We start from the raw sequence: 7,591 nt of genomic DNA, 5'->3' as shown, positions 1-7,591 counted from the left end.
AGTAGCTGGTTTTAGCTGGTCTCCCAGCCTGGCCTAGCTGGTCAAGCTGGTCTCCCAGCCTGGCTTTGCTGGTTTTAGCTGGTCTCCCAACCTGGCTTAGCAGGTCAAGTTGGTCTCCCAGCCTGGCTTAGCTGGTTTTAGCTGGTCTCCCAGCCTGGCCTAGCTGGTCAAGCTGGTCTCCCAGCCTGGCTTAGCTGGTTTTAGCTGGTCTCCCAGCCTGGCTTAGCTGGTTTTAGCTGGTCTCCCAGCCTGGCTTAGCTGGTCAAGCTGGTCTCCCAGCCTGGCTTATAGCTTATTTTAGCTGGTCTCCCAGCCTTTCCTAGCTGGTCAAGCTGGTTTCCCAGCCTGGACAATTTGGTGGTCAGCTGGTTTTAGCTGGTCTCCCAGCCTAGCCAAGCTGATGAACATCTCACAATATTATATTATATATATATATATATATATATATATATATATATATATATATATATATATATATATATATAATAATAATAATAATAATAATAATAATAATAATTCACACACACACACACACACAATAAGTTAATATAGACGAAGTTGATTATAATATACACTAGTTAATTATTGGAACCGTCTGGAACCCAGATTTTTTGTTTGTTTGTTTGCTTGCCATTTAGTAATATAACACAATTATTAGTATTCTAACGCAACTTATCATCATATAAATGTAAATTGAATTTTTCAACAACAAAAAAAAAAAACTTTTAATACTTCTGTCACTGTCACAATTTTTTTTACTCGCCTGCCATAAACCTGGCATATTGCACATGAATGGGTCATATAACTACACAATGAGTTTTAAATTCATGATTTAATATTAATTTTTTAATTCTAGATGTTTATTTAAATGCTGCGTGACTTTGAAGTGTTTTAATGTGCGTGCGCGTGAACATTCGAACATTCGCATTCAAACACTGGAGCGAGCGCGCTGTGCGCGCGAGAGCAGATGGAAACGGGAAACGTCATCAACTGACACACAGCAAAACTCTTGTCTCTCGCTGTTGTTTTCACTGCTTTCAGGTGAGTTTAGTCAACAAATTCATACAAATAATACATACAAACGTCCCTGACACCTTTATTACGTGTAATTGACACGCTCCTGTTGAATATTTACTTTATAGAAATGGTTTTGTGTCTTCGAAAAAGTCCGTTAGCATCTCAACCAGTTTCAGAAGAGGTAAGTTAACTTAGGCCTAACTTACGTTAAGGCTATAGTCTGACTGGAGCTCTTGTTTATAAAAGTTTGGGGTTTTAACCACATCTTTGTGTAGATAACAGTTTTTGATAGTTTTGTTTTGCTGGTAATTTGTCAATGGGTGATTGGAAGTAAGCTAATTTATTTAACCTGAAAGAATGCACTGCACTGTTAATCAGTGACGTCACTTACAAATAGTGATTTAAAAAAAGTGATTTCAGGAGCAACAGGAAAAAAACCTCTACAACAAAGGGTGAATTATTAATTTCATATGCATCTATTTATATTAATATATAATTAATTATTATCTTAATATATTATCTAAATATATAATCATTTCTCTTTTCTGCAGTTCACCTCTGCTCTGGCTTGGTTTCTTGTAATAAACCCTATTGTAAATCCTATGTAACAGTGTTGGCTCTGTGAAATTGCATGTTATGTTCCTACTGTAGATCATCATGCTGAAGGCCTGCTGCAACCCCGTCCAAGAAAATCTCCATGGCTATGAACCATATGATTAGTAAGCAAAACCACCTCAAACATACAATGCACTACTGTCCAAAAGTTTGGGGTCTGTAAGATTTATGCTTTTGAAAGAAGTCTCACATTTTAAAATCATTAACCCCAGGATTTTTCAGTGTGATTGTCCTTGAGAAGCCTGTAGGCTAAATAATAGGCGACAAATATAATGTTATAATGGTCGTAGTTATAATTATTTATTTAACTATTATGATAACAGGATATCATGGTCATTGGTATATTTTATTTTATTTCTCTAGGTCTGTTTTGAGTTATGTTGGCCAGTGAGACAGACACCATACTCAGGGGTATTTATTTATTTGTATGTATTTTTTACTGATAAATACTGAAATTCTTTTTACTTTTAAATGCTAAATATGGTTCAGGCACGCAAGTTATTTTTCACAGATATCTGGCCAGCTTACTCATGGCTCATACTCTTAGCCTTTAAAATGTTTGAATTGATATCCCCAATGCAATATCAGGGGCTAAAGATATCATTAGAGTTCTTAAACGTATGGCTATGCTCTTGTTATCAGATGAAATAATCCCTAGCGTTTGGCCCTGTGATTCTTTAGGACAAGATCTTGATGCGGTCACCTTGACAAGGTGAGTTTCACAATAGCTGCCTCTATCACAAATCAAGAGACTGAACACAACAGGCTTTGGCAACATTGTATTAACAAAAACTAGTTTGGGACTGCTATTTAATAGCTTTAGCATAGGCCTAATGTTTATTTATTAGTACTAGTCTTTACTATTAGTCATATTCTTACAATTTATGTTAAGTAAAGGGGAAAAGTACTTGTGTGTGTTAACAAATTTTGTGTAAACGTGTTATAATTTGCCTATATATAATATATATATTTCCCCTTTACTTAACGAAAGTTTAAGTAAAGGAAGGCTTAGCGAAATGGGGGGAGAATGGCAAGCCTTTTAGTTCGTGGACTAAAAAAATCTAACAGCCAGGTATGTGTCTTTGCACAGTATGTCACAGGAGACTTCAATATGGCAATAATGGTAAAAAAGTGCTAGGTCACCATCAATCAGAAGCTAGTCACAATGCTGCCGTTCGTGCTCTACAGTAGCCTACATGCTCCCTGCCTGGTTTTCATAGATTAAAATAGCTTTTAAAATACGCCTACTGGCAATATTAAAGCGGTTAAAACATCTCCCCTTAAAACGCTATTGGTCTCGACTATGTAAAAAGTTAAAGGAATATGACTTGGCCTAAAAAAAAAAAATCAGTCAGAAGAATTTTTTTCACTTTAATCCCTGCAAGTAATATTCTTCTAATTGTTTCACTGTCAATAATGTAAGTCCACAAGAGAAATATTAAGCCAGTAAATTAAGATAGTTGCTATACCGTTATATCCACCGTCGTCTCTGAGAGAACGCGCTGTTAATGCAGCGAAAGCTCAGTCCGTTTCTGCTTTCACTTTCAGGGAATGAGCGCGTTTACATGCACGTTATTAACTCGATTATGCTGAATAAACTGGCAATGCATGTCATGTAAACACATTAACCCGTTTTCCTTTATTGGAGTCAAGTCATAAGTTTAAGTATAACCGATCGACTTTTAGATTTTTGCCTTTGATTTCTCTCAGCATTTAAAACACATTAACCCGCGTTCTTCGGGCTTATTGAAGTGCGATGTGTGAAGTGCACTTGCATCCAGACAGAGAGTGCACTGGTAGGATGACATATATCACAAACTCTGACTCTTTCTTGACCCAAGAAATTATTAAAACGTGTTCTCATCTCGTGCAGAAATACAGTCAAAATGCTGCATCTGTAACTGCATGAGAGGATAATGTGTGTCCGTAAATTTCCCGCTGACATGTTGAAATACTCTGAGTCAGATACAAGAATGATAAGGATCTTTTTTTTTTACCTCACTATAGGCCTACCGGGAAATAACCTGATTTAGCCTATTGATAAACACTCCAACTTTGCTAGCAAAATAGAAAACAATTCTCATATATAAAACGAACTAATAAAACAAGCAAATTAACGAGTAAATAAGCAAGTTAATGATCAAATAAGTAAGCCCCGCCCCCTCACGATAATATCGCGTACCACCGATCTTACAGGCTGACGATAGGACGATATGAAAATGGAGCATATCGCCCAACACTAGTTAAGACCGACCGATATTTTTTTTACCTCTTCAAACATTTAATACAAATGCAATAAAATAATATTAGTTATTAAGTATTGTGAATATAAATTGCCTAGACCTACATACAAACACAAGCTACGTTTTTTCTTTTAAATAAAAACCCGTGGCACGTCATCTATGATTATGTTTACACCATTGGTTTACGCATGTCACACTACAGCCTGCAGGCTAAGTTCGCTTCGTTTCATTCACTGTCAATGGTTCGCGCTTGGTAATGATGCTGCGGCTTTACTCTAAAGATTATTTCATTTTTATATGTTGTTGAATATGGTTTATTAAAAAATAAACATGTGAGAGCGTGTTATAGGCTATATGTCATGTTATAGTCAGATATGATGACGCTACTGCAACACGCATCGCCGCAGATGAGCATCTATTCATCAAACCAACGTGCAAACTATCGCAAATCAAAGTGAAAGTAAGTCGCTGACGCTTAACACACAATCATCTTCATTAAATGTAAAGAAACGAAATGATCTTACCAGGGCTGTTTCCGCTTTCTCTTATTGCGGGCTTTGATTCAGAAATTTTAGCTGATGATCAATAAAATAATGTATCTCATAACTGTTGCTTTCGGTGACGTGCACTCCATTAAATCTGCATATAGCGGGAATTGAAGATCGGATTTATATCCGCAAAAAAAAAAAAACACACACACACATTGATGTAACCAGGTGTAAATGGAATCGTTTTGATAAATCAGACAGCAATCCGATCTGAGAAAACGCATGAAGTGGCCTGGTGTAAACAGCCCCTAGACATCGGTGAAAAACTAAATAGAGATGCATTGTTAATGTAACACATTGACATGTTTTTTTTTTTTCATAGGTATTACATTGCATGTTAATGCAATTAACTGTCATTTTGTGAATTCTAAAGTCAATTTAATTTATTTGTTTCCCTCTGAAAATCCACTTTAGTTGATATCTAGTGGCTTGAATAGTAATCAACTATTACATAGTGAAACTCCTGTTGTGGATGCACTCCTCCCAGGACAACACGCTGAAACCAAGCGTGCCGCACAAGCCCTGAAAAGTGAAGCCAAAACGTCTCGATCGCCCCCCGGTGACTGGTCCTAGTATATGTCATAAGCCCCGCCTCCCCGTGTTATTCAACGGGACGTGAGACCAACTAAACAATTAAATTACACTTCAAATATCTTTTTTCCAAATGTGGTTTCTTTCATTTGCTGTTGTTTTTATCACGCTGGTGTAAGATCATGTGTCTGTTTCAAAAATAAGTTGGTTTTTAGTTAGTTATGTGATGCGGTGGTGTAACGTCATGATTGACAGCTGTGATTGACAGGTTCTCTGAGTGAAGTAGTCACCGAAGCACCAACGGACATTTTGTCTGGATCTTCGGAGGACTGAGGAGATTGTATACTTTATTTTAACAAGCCTCTTGTCGTACTGCAATCAATTTTTAAAAAAGTGTGCAGAATCCACTCTCCCTCAGTGCATTCGGCGAGAGTGAGGGCGGAGCGTTGATTACTTCCTGCTCACTACTGCGCAGGTCTGGTCCCGAGATCGCTACTGCGCAGGTCTGGTCCCGAGATCGCTACTGCGCAGGTCTGGTCCCGAGATCGCTACTGCGCAGGTCTGGTCCCGAGATCGCTACTGCGCAGGTCTGGTCCCGAGATCGCTACTGCGCAGGTCTGGTCCCGAGATCGCTACTGCGCAAACTCAAGCCCCAAGATGTCAGCGCCATATCGGGCTTCAGTTCTCATCAATGGAAGAGAGCGAAGGGGCGTCGTCCATCTTTTTTTACAGTCTATGGCTGAAACACAGCAACTAATCCCAAAGAATTTACAATGTTTTTAATGCAATATTTTGCTCATTATAATGTATGTATATATGGCAGTCCCAATCATAGTTATTAACGTTCTGCATTGAAGCTAATGATCATCACATATTGAGACTTTTAATTCGAAATCAAAGCTACAGCTAACACTGTCTGTAAAAGACAGACTTACAATCGGTTAAATGTACTGTTATGTTGATGAAATATTGAAAAAAATCAACTTTAGAAAACATGGGTGGTGATGAAGTAAAAAGATCCAGCACATTTAGATGGTAAAAACTTTTGAACTGACTGTATGCATATCCCACACAGCCTCATTTTTGATTCACTTGGAATTAAATATGGCATCTACCCAGACTAAAGTTGCTTGACACGTGCTGAAAGGTTCCACACAAATTGTTAAGATCTCACTGAAATGACTAGATATCTTTGTAGGGAAAAAAATACAGCTTCTTATTTGTAATATTGAGATCTTTAAAAAATAAAAATAAAATGCAGCTCTTATGTGGTAGCCAAAGTAGGAGTAACGTCACAACATTTATAGCTACCAACTGGAATATATTCTGTATAAGTTTATTTTTTCTGTAGAACATAAAAGAAGATATTTTGAAGAGTGTTTTTTTTCATACAATTGAAGCTCATTTATGTTTTGTCTTGAAGATCCACATACAAACACTTTAAAGAGCAGAAGTGTGTCAGGAAAGGAGTGTCCCACGAATAAACACTCTGCAAAGCCTCCCCTGACACCATCCAAGCTGCAAGTTTTGAGAGGTAATCTGTTATTTCATTCATTCATTCATTCATATACTTTATGTAGCCGTAGCCAATTTAGTAAAACGGTTTTACATTAGTTGATTACCTTTCTAAGTTTTACTAGTTGAAAAGTGACAAATTAATAATCTAAATTATTTATCTTTCAAGTCTGCTTCAGTGACTGGCTCAAACAAATAACCCGAAAAAGGAGAGAGAGAAGCGGGAGAAGCAAGTGGGGTATTACATATCCCAAAAAATACAAGATGTCATAAAAAAAGAAAAGAAAAATGTAATGTAAAATGTATCTCTATAATTCTGTTATTGTTCTCCTTTAGTTACTATTATAGTTTTTAGCATTTTAATCATTTCAATTAATAATTTTGTACATTACTGTTAGCATATCAATGGGTTGTTTTAAGGGGCTGCAATATCAAATAAAAGGAATTTGTTTGAATTGTTGCCTGTGCTCCTGAAGATTATTTTAAGTATTCTTGGAATTGTTTACATTATTTGTCACAACACACAGTGGCAGGAAAAATAGAGAAGACATAGAGTCAGCCAGTCTGACCAGCTAAAAACAGCCTGACCAGCTAAGCCCAACAATGACCAGCTAAGACCAGCCTGACCAGCTAAAACCAGCTAAGACCAGCCTGACCAGCTAAGACCAGCCTGACCAGCTAAGCCCAACAATGACCAGCTAAGACCAGCCTGACCAGCTAAAACCAGCTAAGACCAGCCTGACCAGCTAAGACCAGCCTGACCAGCTAAAACCAGCTAAGACCAGCCTGACCAGCTAAAACCAGCTAAGCCCAACAATGACCAGCTAAAACCAGCTAAGACCAGCTAAAACCAGCTAAGCCCAACAATGACCAGCCTGACCAGCTAAAACCAGCTAAGCCCAACAATGACCAGCTAAAACCAGCTAAGCCCAACAATGACCAGCTAAGACCAGCTAAAACCAGCTAAGCCCAACAATGACCAGCCTGACCAGCTAAAACCAGCTAAGCCCAACAATGACCAGCTAAGACCAGCCAGGCTGACCAGCTAAGACCAGCCTGACCAGCTAAGACCAGCCAGGCTGACCAGCTTAGACCAGCCTGACCAGCTAAAAAAGTGTTCAA

The 7,591-nt window shown here is 38.0% G+C and overlaps 1 long non-coding RNA gene across 4 annotated transcripts; it reads left to right on the top strand.

Moving 5' to 3' along the window:
- The first annotated feature begins 914 nt into the window (after positions 1-914).
- On the top strand, positions 915-7,141 carry LOC311087588. 4 transcript variants are annotated; one of them, XR_014607309.1, is made up of 7 exons: positions 915-1,041; positions 1,143-1,198; positions 1,669-1,736; positions 1,996-2,043; positions 2,275-2,344; positions 6,378-6,488; positions 6,639-7,141. It is a non-coding gene; the product is annotated as an uncharacterized lncRNA (long non-coding RNA). The 4 variants fall into 4 exon arrangements; XR_014607310.1 differs by having other exon boundaries at positions 2,314-2,344; positions 6,639-7,140; XR_014607311.1 differs by lacking the exon at positions 1,996-2,043 and having other exon boundaries at positions 6,639-7,139.
- Positions 7,142-7,591: the final 450 nt, after the last annotated feature.

The sequence above is a fragment of the Abramis brama genome, assembly GCF_963993115.1.
Source record: "Abramis brama genome assembly, chromosome: 1".
NCBI lineage: Eukaryota > Metazoa > Chordata > Actinopteri > Cypriniformes > Leuciscidae > Abramis > Abramis brama.
Note: the sequence above shows the minus strand (reverse complement) of the source record. Positions and strands in the feature narration are given on the sequence as shown.